At 42.7% G+C, this 18,587-nt stretch overlaps 1 long non-coding RNA gene across 1 annotated transcript in view; it reads right to left on the reverse strand.

Moving 5' to 3' along the window:
• The window catches only part of LOC109288478, a 76,751-nt gene that overhangs the window by 9,222 nt on the left and 48,942 nt on the right, over window positions 1-18,587 (reverse strand). Inside the window, exon 3 of the long non-coding RNA XR_002095146.1 lies at window positions 885-889. This is a non-coding gene — a long non-coding RNA (uncharacterized LOC109288478). The remainder of the gene's footprint in view (window positions 1-884; window positions 890-18,587) is intronic.

The following is an 18,587-nucleotide window of genomic DNA, read 5'->3' on the forward strand; positions in this document are numbered from 1 at the left end:
TCCCCATTGCAAACAGCCTGGATGCAGACACAGCTTCTGCGATGATATCAAGAAAGAGTTTTTTTTTTTTTTTATGGTCAGGCCAAAGCGAGGTCATTCTAATAATACCCAAGGTCACTGGTGGGAGCCACTGAGTCTCCCAGTCATTTTTCATTTGCTTGCAGCAGTTAATGACAGTTACAGGGGCCGGGAACTTGGAGCTGATGACCATGTGATGTCACTAGCACATGCTAGGGGATTATAAGGGCAGGTAGGGGGCAGAGTTGTGGATTAAAAACGGTGGAAAAAAATAACTATTAACTGCTTCGCTTCGGAGCATGATGAAAAATTAAAACCGGAGACGTGGTGGGGGGGTGGATTAGTGAGGCCAGCCCTCACAAATGCCACATCAGCTGCTAGATTGTTTCCCTGATTCAGTGACTCAGCTGTAAGAGATCTGCAAAGTGCGTGTACGCGTGGGGGGGGATTCTTACTGTACAACCAAGGGCACACAAGGTTGCACAAGAGAGGTGGTGAGGGCACTGTAAGGGACAGAGGGCCTTGCTCTCCCTAAAACTGCAAGGCCTAATTTCTCTCCTGTTGCAGCCAGAAGCAAAACTTTCCTTGCCATCAGTGAGAGCTGCGATTCGTGTGCATTCTGGTTGGCCCTAAGGAGTGTGATGTCCCCCTGGGTAGCCCATTTCCAGATCCGGAATGCCACTTTCCTGGAACGGCGGAGCCAGGACAGAGCTAGGTCTTGATTTAACTGTGTGGAGCAACTGCAAGGCTCAGACTGTGAAATGCCTCTTGCCCACCTACCCATCCACAGACACTCCTTGCTCCCCTGGCCCCACAGAATCAATTCCTTCCCCCCCGGGGAGGTTTTCAACTCCCCGACAGGAAACGCTGGCTCAGACCTGAGTTCCACATGTAGCCCATCCAAGACCTTACAACTAGTGTTGGCCTTAGGGTTGTTGGGGCCCTGAGCAAGAGAGCCAGTTGGGGCCCCTTAGAGGCTTAACTTCGATGACTGATAAGCAAGTTGGAGATTTGTGATTTCAATCTCACTTTGCCCTATCCATGAAACTGCAATGAGCATATCTTAAAACAATATTGATAATACCAAGAAAGAGGTTTTTTTAACATTGAGCTATATTCTAGGTTCATTCTAGGTTCAACATTTTGGTGGCCCCTAAATGTGGGGCCCCCAATGGGTGCCTGGTTTGCCCTCACCTGAGGCCGCTCCTGCTTACAACACATCCAAACATTACACAAGGGAAAGCAATGAATTTAAATCAAATGATATGTAACACTGGGAAGGGGGAGGAAGAGTCTAGATAAAGATCATTTCAAGCACTTTGAAACTTAGAATCTATTCCCTTTATCTATTTTTTAAAAATCTAATTATATCCCCTCTCCAAGATGCATACCTCTGTAAGAAGTCGTATTTAACCTGTAGAAGAACTTTAATAACTATAACAAAATATTCTGCCTCCTTAAGAAGGAAATGGAGAGAAAAAATAAGAATAGAAATGACCCCTTTCTGCAACATTTCTATGAAAATCAGATTGTTATATGGCACCTTTTCTTCTTTGGCCAATCTTGTTTAAAAAAAATAATTATGCTACCCTATCAAGTTGCTTGAAAAACCTCAGTCAGAGCCTTTGTTTCCAAAAGCATTCTGTTCCCTCCTAAAATATTACTGACCTGTTTTGCTGGGTATTATTAGAGCTGTCTGGTTTTCCAGACCTTCTTCCTGTTTTGTTTTTGCATAAATCAGGACACAGTAGCTGTTTAAAAAGGTTTTCCTAGACAAAGCTGGCTACCGGTTTAGAATTCCTGTCTGCTAACATGGACCTCACCGGTAAGTCTGTAAAAGGATGTGGTGGACCAGAATAAAAAAGAATTAAGGTGGGGGGAAGGAAGGGAAGACCAATAAAAAAGAATGAGTTCCAGTCTTTTTCAGACAAGAGTTGAACTCTGAGTTTGATCCAGGCCCCATTAAAACCATTGGGTATCTCTTCATTGACTCCAGTGGATGTTGGGTCAGGGCTTATTGGAGGACAACCTGCTAAAAATCAACCTGATAATATTTTTTACAGTCCGTCCTATAATTCAGAATCCCTCTGCTGTATTCCCCAAGTGTTTAAGGCCATTGCACTCTCTGAATATTTATGTAAGGAAACAACTGGCACCGTCAACACTTCTGCTTATCTTAAACAAAAAGCTAGCAACTTAAACGTGGTTTAAGGCCGTTTGGGGCCAAATGCTCTGCTGGTGGAGGTTGGGGGAGTTGTACTGAAGTCATTGGAGGGATGTCTATGTCTGACGGCTGATCTCCTGGAATTGCCCGTTATTTTCTTAGGAAAGCAAAAGTAAGATTTTTTTCTGGAAAGGTATGTATCCTTGGATCCATCCTCGAAACAAAAGAAAATGGCTCTATCTTCCCCTCCCTGTTTCTCCCCCAAAGTGACTAGTGTCCCTGTTACAATTTGGCCTGACTTGATTTATCTTAGTTAATAGGATTAGAGTTTCAGCCTCTTTCAAAAATATCCCACCACAGAGGAAGAGCGGTAGTGACTCACTGCTGTCTGTTTTCACCTTCCAGGATGGGCATAATGACACACCCATGAGCAGAGGGGATTTGTCCAGTGGGAGCAGGCAGATTATCTGTATCTAGTGAAATAAGGCGTGCATGGCAACCTTTGCCAAGACTCAAAGCCAGAACCTACTCACTATAAAATAATTGTGTCACTACCTAACCAATGCACTCTTCATGTTTCATTTATCTTTTGACTGTAATTGAATGGTTGAAAAGCAAAAAAAATGTAGACAAATTCCAGCTGTATTGAGATCTGTTTCTTTCTCTGCTACCATGGCCCATCATTAGATAGTTTCCCTCTCTGTACAGAAGGTCAGAGAGTATAAATATAAATTGCATTTTGCATTACTTCTAGATGAGTGAAGCTGTCAAAGCAATAATATAAGCTTTCAGTCCCACATTCTACCACTTCTTTCCCATTTTTTGGCCAGGAGGTCATGTGCAAATTGAACGTGACAGCCCAGACGACATGTCCAACAGACTTATATTGTTAGAGTGCTCTGCCATGGCACTCATCACAACATTAAACCCACATTGGACTCCAGTTGCTCTTCAGTTGCTGCTAACAGTAGCTCAGACTTCTTGCAACAAAGTTCACTCCATACCAAATGTACATAACAATAACATTTCCTCTCTGAGACCTCGCCAAAAATATACACAAACAGAAAAAAAAAGGTCTGGAACAGCTGATCATAATAGCCATGCTTCGCATTCATGTTCCCACTGAACATATTTTGACAGTGGATAAATACGTGATACTTACACCGGTATAATCTTGCACATCCATAAAATTTAAGAGAAATAAGAATTGTGCTTTTTGCTGTATATGAAGCAGCGACCACTGCTCAAGCAGATATTTTGCATACTCAAATCTAAATCAAATATTCACCCATCTTCCTCTTTAGGTGAACAAGTAGATCTTTATGCCCTCACCATGTATAGGAGATAATCAAATCAACTTTCTGGCATGTTCCTGGAAATAAAGTTGTGTGAATAATGTACACACATGCCAGTGAGAAGTCTTCACTAGCCAGGACTTGTCTGATGTTATTTGAATCTATTGTAAAACTAAATTAGCTTAAAACAGGTATTGGAAATGAACAGGGCCAAGAAAGGCCTAGCCCACAGGCCACTGAAATCTGTGGAGTGCTTACCGCTGCTTACAATAGAAGCTGGTTCCTGACTTAGAATAACATTAGAAGTAAACCCTTCACATTGTGTACAATGCTGAAAAAAGTTAATGTTCAATGACAGCAAAACTAGATAGCTCTGGGGACACATAACAAGCTATGCAGCCTTTCACCTTTAGGTATATTAAAATGCAGCACAGGTTGGTAATGACCAAGAATTGTTAGTGTCTCTGGTAGCTGTTGGGTGACATATGTGAAAGACTTGGTGCTCTTGTTCCAGCTCCCAGGGAGTTACAAATGGCCCTAACTAGCAAGCTTTGCTAGTGGCCTATGCAGGGAAGTCCAGGACTGAACTACCATGAAAATCATGCTAGTTCCTTCTCTGCAAAGGTGGTGTCTCTGGATGAGGCTTGAGACATAGGGGTGCATAAACTGGAAGGACTGCTTTCTGAACCATCATTCTTCCATGGATAAACAGAGAATTTCATTTTCAAGGGCTGTTAATCTACAAATGTACTTAAAACTGGAGGACCAGCTCCTCCTTGGGTAGAAATCAGTATAGCTCTATTGAATGCAATGAGAGTCTTGCCCAAATAACCAGCAATGATTGTCTTTGATTACAAATGTGCAACAACTCTTGATGTTTACATTACGGGGATTTGCATGTAGCCCAGTGGGGAGTATTTTATCTCTTCAGAACATTGCACCAGCATAAATAATCCCACTGACATTCAAAAGCGAAATCAAAATAGCCTCTTTTTACCATAGGATGGACCATGAAGGTATTTTCTTTAAGCGTCTTCCTTAAACAAACTCGTCAATAATCCTCAAATTCAAAGTTCAGTCAAAGGAAAAAGAAACATAGGAGAAGAGAGAAAGACAGAAAAAAAATGGAATATAGTCTTGACTAGTGATTGTATTATAGGCAGCAGTATAGCAGTATTATATACAAACCTGTCTGCTTAAATATAAGTGACTCTAGACGCAAACCAGACAATTCTACACTTGATAGATAAGAGGATAGGATACCAACACAAAGTGGGACATTTACAATGATATACAAAAGTCACCACAGTGCTGCACTTAATACTGCATTCATAGAAAATCATCAAGAAGTGCAAACCAGTTCAAACCCAAAGTGAACACTTGAAGCAATCAGATGCAAACTTGCTCGAGGTAAAGATGGGCCACGCAGAGACTGAGCCAGCGCTCTGTCAGAGTACCAGTCTAGGAGCCAGCAAGAGAAATTACTAACATTGCGGAAATTATATTGACATACAAGCTTTCAAAATGGAAACCACTTAAAATACGCAGCAACAAGTTTTACCTTTGGCTCACAAGACGAAAGCCAAGGTAGTACTACTTCAATGTTGGAATTAAATATTTAGGTGATTTTCTTTCCCTCCTTTTTTAAATTGTGCTTTGCAGTTCCTTCTAAGGCTGCCTTCACTGTCATATAATAAATCATGTGACACCACTACCAAAAAATGCCATTGTAGAAAATAATAATGAGAGCAGCTGCTGACACTTTTACCTCTCAGGAGGGCTAGAAGACCCACTGCTAAAATATCTGTGAGCTTTCTGGCTGCATCCATCCTAGCACAGTTCTTAACATTTCCTAGACTTGGTAGCAATGGTGGCATTATCACACCCTATCATCTAACACCATAACTAGGAGAGCTTGAAGGCATAAGGATTCAACATCCAGAAGCCACTGTAAATTTTCCACAGGCCTGATTCAACATCTTGTCTACTCAGTGGGAGGCTTGCAGTGAACTTTGGATCAAACCCTATTTTAATCCCAGGGTTACCAGTGGTACATTTGCAATAGTGGGAGTGTAATAGCAGAGTTTTAAGTGCCAGTGTAGATAAGATGGAAGTAGAACCACTTCTTGGTCCCCACTCCTCAAGCTTACACTTGTTATTACACTTATTGAGTGCATCTACACATGTGCTTTACTGTAGAGTTGACTAACAAGCTCCACAGTAAAGCGCCTACACGTGCGCTGGAATTAGGGTGCAGTAAATTCATTAACTCCACCATAGGATAGAACTGTCCGGGACAAGTACTATCCTACAGCGGAGTAATTTATGCTACTGCAATGCATGTGTAGAGAGTGACTGGGACTGGCTGGGGCACGAGGGTGCTACGGTGCGGGGGCTGCTTGCCACCTAGCCATGCAATGCCGCACCCTCACGCCCCAGCCAGCCCCTCTGCTGCCCACCACCACTACCCAGAGCCTGGAGCTGACCCTCTGGGCCACCTGCCAGCCCAGGGCTGCTCCACCTCAGCTCAACATGCTGTGGCCATGGGCACATGTAAACGCTGCACCTGGGAGAAATAAACTTCAGTGTAAAATGTGCCGGAGTTGATTTCTTTGCCCTAATTGCATGGGTAGATGCACCCATTGTAGAAAGTATCATTAGATTCTGCCCCAAATAGAAAACCAAAGCATTTTTTTAGCATTTCCCCCCTGGAAATACAACAATTGGCAATAACTGTACTGCTGAAGAGCTAGACAGTTGGGCAATGACAGTGACAAAGATATCATGTTTACCCCAATTTTAAAAATAAATTTCACAAGATATAAATATTTTAGAGACCGAGAACATTTTAGCAACAAATGACATGGCAGACTGAGGGGGGGGCTTTTCCACTTCTTTGTAATAAGAAGTGGAAGGGAGACATAGTCTACTGATTATTGATAGGAGCATGGGATGGGGAGTATAGCTGACCCAATTTTCAATTTTAAGCCGCAGCAAGGACTCTCATCTGTGCTCTTGGGTAAGTCATGCTACCTCATTCCTCAGTTTCCCCATCAATAAAATAAGGATCTAACAATGATAATTCGACAACACTTCTAGGAGTCCTGTGAAAATTAATTATTGTTTGTACAAGTCCTTTGAAGCAGCAATGAGCCACATGGATGTTAAATGTTATTAAACTGAATGTAATTGGTGAGGGCTTAAGAAAAAAATGATGTTAAAAGGCTGTCTTTGAACATGTGAAGAAGTTAAGTAGCATGTGGTAGACTTCATGTTAGGATGAGAAAGCCAGTTTGTATGACAAGACAACTCACAAGCAGCCTGGAAAAAAAAAGATAGTCTTTACTGTGCTGGAAATCCAAGCACAACAGCATTGTACCGGCATGTGAAAACTAGAAAGAGAAGCCAGCCCATCCATTTTCATTGTCCAAGGAAACTGAAAGGGATGGGTTACCCAAACTCCCACTTCCTTTTTGCATTCGGACTCCTTTTGATTTTAATAAGAGCTTGGGTATCCAGGAACTTGTGCTTACAGTGCCTGAGACAAAACCCACTGAAACTCCTAGGGAGTTTTTCTACTGATTGTTATGTGTTTTAGCTTGTGTATCTTTATGGATTTCAAAAAGTATGAAAGGTCTAGAACAGTTCTGAATGTTTTGATACAGTAACCTTGAGGCTCAGTTTCTTGATATTTGGGAACTAGGTTGAGAACTGTAGCTAGAAGATGCTAAAGAAGCCTGTCATGGATATAGTCTAATGGTCTACCTATAAGATTGGTCTTTTCAGTGGAATCGGCTGAGACAGAGAACAATGTCTAAAGTCCACCAAAGGCATTGTAGATGTCAGTGGGCTTTGGATTCATCACAGAATGGATAACTATTGTAAAATTTCTTATGCCAAATTTCACTCATAGGAGGACATGACTGGCTTGAAAATCCATGTTCTCAGCCTGATGTCCACCCTAAACATTGATTGGCATGCTCAGTGTCCTGCAGTGACTAAAAGGAATTTGAATAACTCTGTCACCTAACAGTCTGAACAGATTTATTTTGATTTATAAGTATTGTAATGAAGAACTATAATAGAAAGTTCATATAAGCTCATTTTTGCCCTTTCAGAGCTCTCCTTGCTCCAGTGAGATCTCTGCACAGAGCATAAGGATCCACCAGGCCTTCTACATTTTCTCATTCATTAAATAAAACAAACAAACAAAACCTAGTAAGACCCATTAAATACCTTCTTATTTCTACCCAATTCAATATTTTTTGCAGTAGACCTGTCCTCATTTTCCGTTTTAATAATAACTTGCCACTTACAACTATTTGTAAGCTGCTTTAAAAAAAAAGAGAGAGAGAGATGGCACAAAAATAGTTTTAAAAATTGACTGCTAGGCAAGCTGTCTAATGGGAAAGGCTTTGAAACTTGGATCTAAGTTCAGGGAACAATCACAAATGGCAAATGGTTACGGTAAAGCATTCTAAGGCATTTCTTCCCTTTGCTTTGGATTATCTGCCCAATACACAAGCAGAGACAAGGCCATTCACTCCCAAATCCTACCTAAACAAGACACTCCACTGCACATCCTTCTCCCCTTGGGGACTAGATGAGAGAATAGACAGCGTATGATGGACGTGTAGTCACATTGCTTAATGCACTAATGGAAGGTGCTCAGATACTATGGTGATGAGAGTGGTCTATGTATCTCTATAGAACAGAAGAGAATTGCACAGTTGCCATTTAGCTAAAGACTGATTTCACTCAGCAGCACTAGATATTCTGGGCAGCCAGATACATTGAACGTGCCCCTAAATTTGGTGTTTACTTGTCTCTAGATCTCACCCTCTGTCATGATTTGACAATCTGGACTGATATTTCCATTTGATTGCCCACAGGTCTGCTGTGCCCCTTTGCTTTGTGTAGCTTACACATCTTTATTTAGTAGCAGCTTTACTGAAGCTTGCAAATTTATCCCTGCCCCCTACCCCTCACTTCATAGATGTAGTAGAGTCTGTAGAAACTGTTAACTATCCTTGGTAGCTCTTTAATATTCTCTCTGTTAACACGTTGCATCCACAATAATTTGTTGTCAACATTTTTCATCTTTCCCCACCCCCCGTAAGACTTGCTGGAAGTGTCCGAGTAAATGATCATACCACATCAAATTAATCTCCATTTAGTATTTTTTCTAGGTTGGCACATTTCTTGACTCTGAAGTACAATTTCAAAACCAAGTGTATATTTATGCACTCGTGTAATGGGTCAAATCCAGGTGAATGCCCTAATGACTAGGCTATTGGCTATACTAGGGTGGGTCTTTCTCCTTTTCTCCAATTGAAGCTGTTCTACTTTGTATAAATAATTAATTACTCAATAGATGAGGGACCTGAACCTGGGTCTTCCACATCCCAGAGGAAAGCCCTAGCCACAAGGCTATCAAGTCAGTATTTCAGAGCTACTAAATATTTAATACTCTGTATGTAAAGTTGAATGACTCCAAAAAGAAGGATGGAAAGACCCCACCGTCCCAGAATAACTTATAACCTGATAGCTACAGTATTTCTTCAGCATGTAGGAAACCCAGGTTGAGGTCCCTGCTCTAAGCTTTTTCCTGAATATCAGGTGAATATACTGACCACGAGGCTGTCCATTATTTCATAATTTGTCTCCTTCTCTGTTTTTAGCCAGAAATCCCATCCTGAACCTAAGAAAACTTTCCCAGTGAAAGTTTCATTGGAACTGGTATGGGCCTGTGAAACGTTTTCTGCTCGAGAAATAAAAACTTCCTGATTAAAAACGGTTCATCCAAAAAAATCTGAACTAGTTTTAGTCACAGCTGCCTCTTTATCAGGAGAATATCATCAGAGGCATCTGTCACAGTGTCCATTGCAACAATCTTGCATCTCTAATATAATTGGCTTTACTTTCTATATATTCTACCATATAGATAATTTGCCCTCTATTCTTATCATATTGTTAACTAGGACTTGATCATGAAAAGGTTGGAAGAAGAAACTCTTCTGCTTTGCCTTGATAGCAGAAGCATTTAAACCAAATGATGCCCATTTTACAGATCTAGGAAATCTGCTTAAGATTACCACATCTAAATGTGTTCAGCATTTTACATACCTGGGTCACAAACTAAGCTAGTGCAAATGAATATAGCTTCATTTCAAATCAGTGGGGGTGGAAAAAATTAATGGAATTATGCTGATTTATACCAGCTAAAAATACTGCAGTATATGTTGATAGATAAGTTTGCATGCTTCTATGTCTACTCTATACTTTGTTCTGACGGATCAGTCCAGGCAAGCTACCTGATAATATTATGCACAGTATCAAACATTACAGTCAGTACAATTTGTTTTATATTTAGTTCTATTTCTTGGTGTCTTCCTATATAGATGTGCACACATATGACCCAGTTCAGGGCCCCAACTCAGTACTCAGTGGGTTCAAAGTGAATGCAGCAGATTTTGCATGTTGCTACCCCACCAAGAACTATCATTAGTGGGAGGATTATGCCTGAGGCTGGAAAGAATATGGCCAGTTTCCTCAGGTGGTGTTGTAGCCCACCTAGAACATCCCTTGATTGCCTCCACATGTCTACAATGATATTTAGGGTTGATCCTATGTAAGTTGCCCTCCCTCCTCAAGTCTACCCTGCATCCCATGTCAGAGAAGTCTTCATAGAGCTTCCTGTTCCTTGAGGGATGCCCTTGTAGGAATCAGTGTGGAGATGAGTTGTCTCTTGTTTTACGTTTGGCCCTATTTATGGGCAGCAGAGAAGGGAAGGCCCATGCAGAAGGGCTGTAAGTCAGGAACAGAAAGCTGTGGGATTGGCATTTGTGGACTTCCAGTGCTTATGTCCTTCAGCGTGGGGTGATTTCCAAACACAGTGCAGGGTGGGGTGGGGTATCAGTCTGGCTCATCCTCAGACTCTGAAGATCAATACAGGCTCCAGGGTCAGGCTGGACTTCTGTGGCAGGGAAAGCAAAGGGGTTTACAGTGTAGATTGTGGGTGGGGTTCAGGATGATCCCAAAGTTGACCTTTATTAGTAGTGTGATCATAGCCCTTTATCAAATGTAAAATGGACATACTGAGCTTATATCATACATAGATGGTTTGTGTCTATGTAGACCAGGTGTGTGTGTTTGGTGATGATCATAGCGGGCCAAGAATTTGAGAGGAGCAAGACATGTGAGGCGAGGTGATATATTTTAGACAGGTGTATAATTGGAAAGCAGAAGTGTCAAGCTCTTACCTTTCAGTAGCAATAGCTGTGAGAGAGAAGTTCCTCCTCAGTTCTCCCCGGACAGTCTTGTTTTCTTATCTTCATCACCAGCCCCAGTGTAATAAGCTGGTGTTGACTAAACAAATTATTGCTGGAGCTAGTCAAATATTTGTAAAACATTTTTCCGACTATGTTATTTTCGGATAGATCAGAGTGTGCGGGCAGGCTAATCACGTATGGCATTTGCCAACATTTTTGAGGAATGTTATTCACAATGGATTTGTTGATAAACCCAAATGACTAGCTGAACAATTGGTTTGTGTTCTGGGTCCCACAAGGTCCTTAAAGGGAGAGCAGAAGCATCAGCATTGATCACTGTAAATATCAGACAAATGTCTGCAGCAGAACAGATGTAGACTTGAGCTTCTCAGCTTTCCTGCAGTAACATGCACACTGATCTGTTTTTCTGAGGTCCCCTCCTGGATATATCACTGCCAGCTGAAAATGAGCACAGCCAAATTGAATTCTTTGGACCAAGGCCAAATTCTGAAAGGTATTTAGATGCCTTATTCCTATTTAGGTGTCTAATTCCCACTGATTTTGAGAGGAGGTCAGCTTTACACCAAGTAACTTAGCATCACAAAGCTGTCCTGACAAGCTCACCTGACCCTGCAGGATTCCCTCTGTATAAGGGGCCCCAGGTGGTGCAAAGCCACTGTAGTGAGTCCTTTGCCATCTGCCCTCCTGGCCACTAGCACAGAGGCTTTCTTATATGCCAGCAGTTCCTGGCTGCCAGGATGGTCCCTTGGTGCCACTGACAGCTTGTAGAGGGGACAGGACTAATGTCCAGATGGCCCCAAGTTTTGAGAATTGCAATGGTTGCTGAAAGCCAAGTTCAAACCTCCCCCACCCAATCTGAGCTGCATCAAGGACTCCTCGCACACAGCTGAGGACCTACGCCATGGTTTCTTTTCAAACCTTTCCCCACCCCCTTTCTCTGTCACTACCACTATTTTTCCTGTCCTTCTGGCTCATTAAATAGGGGGCAGCTTCAGTTTGTCCCTTGATTTACACATTCAAAATTGTTCAAATCTTTTCATTTCTTCCTCCATAATATTCTCAAGAGCCAAGCTTTTGCTTTTTATTTGCACAGCTGAAACCTTTATATTGGCCCCTTTCACCTCCTGATTACTTCAGCCTTCCCTGTTGTGATCTCCCTGGCACCCACGTCACGCCCTTCCATTTCCTTCTAAATGCAGATGCCAAGGTTGTCCTCTTTTCTCATTATTTTATGCATAGCCGCCACCTCTCTTTCCCCTGCTGCCTCTCTCACACACCTCAGAGATTTGTGCCCCCTCACATCAAGTTTGTGCTTCCAGCCCTCATTTTCAGGAGTTTCACATCCTTTCCTAATGAGCTGCTCTACTCTTTCTGTCTTACCTCCCCTGTACTTCATACCCAGCGATGCCAAATTGCTTATGCACTGATCCATTTCTTACAGAGCAGTTTTAGTGCCTTCTTGCCATGCTAGCCCTTAGTTATGGGGTGCTTTCATGAATGGGAAATGAGTACCTTCTCCTCAAGATAGATTTTCCATGATCTCTACAAGAACATAGCGAACTGCTGATGAATAGGTTGAGTGCCATTATGGGACAGAGCTGATGTGCACCTAACATAACATAGAGAATGCATATAAAATATAGTACATTGAGAAACTGTAGAGACTGATTGAAAGGCTGCCCCTTTGAATCCTTCTTGCCCCTTTTGCATGGTAAACTCTTGGCAGCAGAAATTGCTTTCCTGAGTAGGTATCCATAGGATCTGATGATTTGTAGATGCTACCAAAATACACATGGAAAAAATGATGGTGTGCAGTCCAGAGCTCTCCGCCTTTGTGAAGGGAAGCTGTTCTACACCTGGGACCAGCTCTTTCTACTAAGTCAGCATTTCTCAACCAGGGTGCCACAGCACCCTTGGGTGCCATGAGATCCTTTTAAGGGTGCTGCTCAATATTAACACCATTAGGTGTGCAAATACTGACATACCATTTGCAAGATCAAACCAGAGCGTTCAAATAGGACTCTACTCTGTTGTGGTCTTTCTGTGTTCTTTGCAACAGAAGAATTATTTCATTATTTTTCCATACTCAAAAAAAATGAGTGGAAGCTAAGTGCTGGCTTTTTCCAGGGGTGTCTTGTGTCTAATGAGGGGTATCTTAAGTCTAAAAAGGTTGAGCTAAATAAACATTCATTTCCAGACTTTCCTCACAATTTTTCTTGTCTTCTGCCCAGACAGACTCATGCTCTCTTACCTTGTGGCTCTCTCCCCTCCTCATCATTTGCATTCATGTCACCAGTGACCATCATTAATCATATGTCACAGAATATCTTGACCTGTCTCCTGAAATTTCAACTAGACCAAACTCATTTTTGTTCTTGTCACTCATGGAGGTAGCTGAAATACGCCAGATGATCATCGGGTCAGCTTGCCTTGATGCACAGCTTGCTGAAAGTAGTGTCTTGTTGATTGGATTACATTTGAACAGCACTTTAGCTATCTTAATATCAAGAAGTTGACCGGTGCCCTCATGATTGTTATCCTGCCTACCCAGCCTCTCTATCTTAAAGAGCACTGAGGCCATTTCTTTTTCCCCTGAGGTGTGAAAAATGACTTCCCAGAACTTTGAACTCTGATCAGAAAATCCTGCAGACATTTGCAAGATTTCTGCCATTTGCCTTATCAAGTTCCCAGTGAGCCAGTGTAAAGCGCTACTGAAAATATTGCCACTTAGCCAGAGAAAAACAGACATAACCCTAAGCACAAAAGCCAGCGGAGAAGCTAAAACAGTCTGATTCAGTTATCTATTGAATTGGGTGTGTCATGGAGCCAGAAGCAGAGACACTTGAGAGGTAGGTAGGTGCTAGCGGGGGCCAGGAGGAATGTTTTAGAAGGAACGATAGTCAGGAAGAGTTCCCCGAGAGGAGAGATGGGCTGGGGGTCCTCAGTGGAGGGAGCTAGCATGATTGAGGAGAGGGTGACCCTAGGGCAGTGGTTCCCAATCTGTGGCATGGGTACCACCAGTGGTACACAGACAGTCTGTCAGTGGTACGCGTTAACAGATGTATTATAATTACAGGCAGTCCTTGACTTGCAATGTTTCGAGTTACAATGTTTCACACTTACAACGTTTATAAATTGACACCGTTTCAACATTACAATGCCAGTTTCGACCTACAACACTTGATCCGATGCCGTGCCATGCCAGCAGCAAGTTCGCTGCATTGTTCATCTCCCTGGAGAACATCTGTCCAAACTTCCTCGGACACTTTCTTTAAGAAAGCAGATGAGACTCCAGAAAAACCTGCAGCCAGGACTCCTGAGAAGACCCCAGCCAAGAGCCCTTAAAAAGTCCAACCAAAAGTCTTTCAAAAAGTCCAGCAAAATCACCTCAAAGAAGTCCTCCCAAATCAATATGATTGCTATTTACAATATAAATATATTAATGTAACTATGTTACTCATCTATAATTGATCAAGTACAAAATTCTGGGGTATTTTTGGTGAAAACCAAAGTATCGGGCCTTGGTTCAGGAACCAATCCCCCATTTATAACATTGCTTCTTATGAGAAAATTGGTTCCAAGTTGCAACGTTTCGACTTAAGATGCGGTTTTCAGGAACCAATTGTGTTGTAAGTCTGAGGACGGCCTGTACTTTATGTAACAAAAATGTGCTGGTGGTACTTTAGGTTGAACTGAAAAAATTTGCTGTTGGTACTTAAGGTTGTCTCATTTTAAATTATTGGTGTGCAATCTGTCAGAGTTTGGGAACCGCTGCCCTAGGGGTTTGTCAGACAAATTTTATGAGAGCTGGGTGGTCGTCTGAAAGTAGGGGAAGATTTTTTTCAGTTTTTACCATTTCTGTTGTTGAAGCATTTGATCACTTTTTCTTTCTGTGAAATAAACCTTTTGGGGTTGTTCCCCCCTGTTATTTGACTGAAGTACATGTACTAAATTCTGGGTTCTGGGCAGATGAATACCCTGGGCACACCCATGCAGTGGAGTGGTGGGGGGGCAGCAAGCTTAGGCAGACCCAGGGTGCATCTCTGGGAGCACCCCAACACTGCAGGGGGGTTGTCACAAGGTAATTATAGGCCTTTCTCATTTCCACATACCATTTTCTTTTTAAAGAGGAGATAAAGAGATGCCATGGAAAGAGTTTTGGAGGGAAATGTTTTCAAAAGGTGGATAGAGGAGACAAGGGAAGGGAAGCTGGATCCCCAAAATTGAATGCCTGAGAGGCAGCTAAATATCTCTATACAAAATGAAGGAATTCACTGAGCTTTTAAGGATATAAAGGCAGCATGGAGCCAGGCAGAGCAATGACTTCTCACCAGGATAGTGAGAAATGAGTTCAGTGATCGCAGCTTCACAAGAGCATTAGATTCAGGAGAGCTAGTTTTGAAGAACTGAGTTTGCTACTGAGTAGGGGGGAGGGCAAAAGTAACACTGACACCCTGAAAGAGGCTGGGAATGATTAATTCATATCATTTCCTTCTAAAGCAACCATAAAATATGTGAGGCTGTGCTACATAAAACTAAGCCCATCTGCATCCCTTCAAAGAAACACATCTAACCCTTCACTTTTTAGGTACATCTGCAAGAGTACTTGAGCCCAGGCGGGGTTCTTTTCTCCAGGAATATGTTGCTATGGCTAATTTAAAACAAAAGTCTGTTAAAGTAATATTTGTTGGAAGGAAGTTCTTGTAACAAGTTCTGGAGAGCAAGTTCTGGGCTCAGCCAAAGGGAACGATAATCTTCTACTGACCATACTCTTCCTTCTGGACCTGTCAAGTCCAGTTGACGCCAGCCCCTGACATCAAGACCCTGCTGCTTTAAAAACATAAAAACCAGGGATGATGTCAAGTGCAATGAGGTCATAATCAGCATTTGGGAGAGTGGGAGAAGAAAAACGTTCTTGTAAATGATCTTTCCACCACCCTCAGTGCTGGCCAAGTACTGCATTTGTCCTTAGCACAAATTACAGTGGACAGAGTTGTTCTAACATCGGTGATCAGGAACAGTCCTTTAACGATGCCTCGACTAGTGTGGGTTTGCTGGAGTGGAAGTGGGACAGCAGGTGCTGTAAAGCTGCTAAATTATATTTTCCCCTCTTCTCAGTCATTCGTGAAGATGCTAAGACTGGAAGTGTTATAAATCCATGTGTGAGCCTAGCAGATCTTTGCATTTTGGGTGACATTTACCCCTAGAGCATTATAGAATCATGACTAAATAAGCCTGTGGCATGTATTAAAAAAAAAACCCTCGAAAAACCCAACGCATTTTATCAAGAAAGGAGGGTGGGGGAAACCTGACTTTGTTTTCCTTTTCTTTTCTTTTCTTTTTTTTTTCTTTTTGTGCATGGAATTACTAAAAGGGCACCGAACAAGGCGCAGAAAATATGTCGACTCCTTTGACTTCAATCGAACTCTGATCATTTACACAAGTTGATTTGGCTCATGGCTCTAACTAAACATTTGAGCCGTTGGAAATGTAGGCTCAAAATTAATTCAACCTGGCTGAGACAAGGACACTTTCTGATGAATGGAAATTTAGTTGAAGAGCCATTAACAAGAGAAAATAATAAGTGGTAAATGATCAAATTTGGGGCAGCTTTCTCCTGGAGTGCTGCTGGCATCTACATGAGCTCTGACCTTTTTAATATAGCCATGAATGACATAAAGGAGGGGGAGAAGAGAACAAGTTAATGAAATCTGCAGGTGCTTCTAAGCAGGTAAGAGCTCCAAAGACCAGGGAGGACAAAGACATGACACAAAGGAAACTAGAGAGATTAGAGACATGGACTCACAAAGGGGGATAAAAATCTCTGGATCAAAAGATACCAACCCTCTGCTTCCTCTTTGTTGTGACGGTTTGTTTTTTTCTGGATCAGCCCTATCCAGCATATACGTCTTGCGCGACACAGGATGACAGACAAGTTATCCCCTGTAGATGGGCAGAGTGTGGCAGCCCACATAGGACACCTCAGCTAACTTGAAGCCTGAAATGGGCAGGCACCCCACTACTGACCGCTGATGAGGGGGTTTCATTTCAGCACCCCTTTGGGGAGTTTTCTGACAAGTATCTCTAGTTCTCCAGGGAGCCCTATAGGAAAAAAAAGTCTCAGATGTCTGTTGGACCACATTATAGGTCTCAAGAAAAAAGGTAGGAAATAGGAGCCTCTTCCCAGTGTGAAGGCTAGACAGAAAATTGGGAAGAGACTGTGCTATACATCTTCTGGCCAAACACCCCTATTGTTTTTTAACAATACCCACTTAAGGCACCTGGCCTCTGCAAGTTGTGGGTGGGATCAGAGTGGGCTCAGCTGCGCGGGGCAAGTGGTGGTGGCCCAAGGGGGAGGCAGGGAGCTTGGGCAGGACTGGGGCTTGGAGGAGTGGCTCTTGTGGGGTCTAAGGTGAATTTTGGGGTATCCATAGCCCCCCTCAAATCATCCCCCCCAGCACCGCTGGTGGAAAATCACAGATATCATGGCTTCACTAAAGACAGGATCATTTGTGGAGCACAGGACATCAATTTATATGAGAGTTTAATGAGAAAAACAGAGAGAGAGGCCTCCAAATAGCAATGGCAGATTAATTAATCCATTAGTGCAGAACAAGAACAAAACCTCATGCTAAAGAAACCCAGGAAACAGGATGGTGGCAACAGAGTAAAAATGCCAACATCATGGTCTACCTGTAGACTGTGGGTAACAATATGACAGGTATCCAGAAAGCTGCCCAGCCTACGATGTGGGAGACAGGATGGCTTTATAACCCAAGGCTGTAGCTAACACAAGTGGAAAGCAAACAGCAATGCTTGCAGTGAAAACCAACCAATCAATAATTGAATGAATGAATTACTAAATAATTGACAATGTTGAGATTTTCACAGAAGGGAAGGCTAGCTGTAGCAAGGCTCTGGGAAAGAGAAAAACTCTCAAAATATACCTCGGAGGCTACTACTAGCCACTCAAAAGCCAAATTCACAGTGGACCAATTTGATTCCAGCTGTATTGGGGGAATCAACTGCAAGTGACTCAGAAGCAGTGATCAGCAGGCACATTGCACTGGAAAAAGTGTGACCCAGCATTGGCAAGGTCCAGTAAAACCATTCAGAGGGCAGGGGGCAAATGCAAGCTGCTGACAGGGAATTCCCAAACCAGATGCTGTCCTTTGGAGTTTAGTGTCATTGATACAGGAATACCACCCCCTGCCAGGCATTGCAAGGCACAAGGGTCACAGGATAACTCCAGAATCTCCTCAACTTGAGGGATACAGGAGAACGGTCAAGTGGCCCTTGCCCAGTAACATAATGGACTAGAGAAACACCTGTCAAGGAGCTGGGCACTGAGACAGCAAGCTGCACTTAGAAGTAGAGTCCGCATGCATGGCCTGCGAGCTTCCCGGAGTCCTGGGCTCTGTCCACCACCGGCTAGCTCCCTGCCCAGCAGGTTGGGTATTTTGGATCCTCTTCTGAAGCTCTTCACTGTCTCCAGGAACACCTTAGGGAGCCCACATGCTCTGGATTTCACTTCGGAGGCCCGGTGGTTTAAATTTTGGCTGCCCAGCTCCTAGCCATTAGGCACTGAAGTGCTTTAATGGATCTAGCATTTTGCGTCAGCATCTATGAATGCCTCTGAAGTGACAAGCGAATTCCACTGTTTAATAATGTAATGAATACTAAAGACGCTCTTAGGCAAAAACTTAATTAGCATAGATCCCCAGGTAGGAGGGACAGGAGAGAGACGTGTAACAACAGCAGTGGAATTGTACCCACTCGTTTCTACAAAGAAAGGACAGCAAAGCTAATACGTACGCT

Source organism: Gavialis gangeticus, unplaced genomic scaffold, assembly GCF_001723915.1.
Source record: "Gavialis gangeticus isolate Ggan-Ray unplaced genomic scaffold, GavGan_comp1, whole genome shotgun sequence".
NCBI lineage: Eukaryota > Metazoa > Chordata > Crocodylia > Gavialidae > Gavialis > Gavialis gangeticus.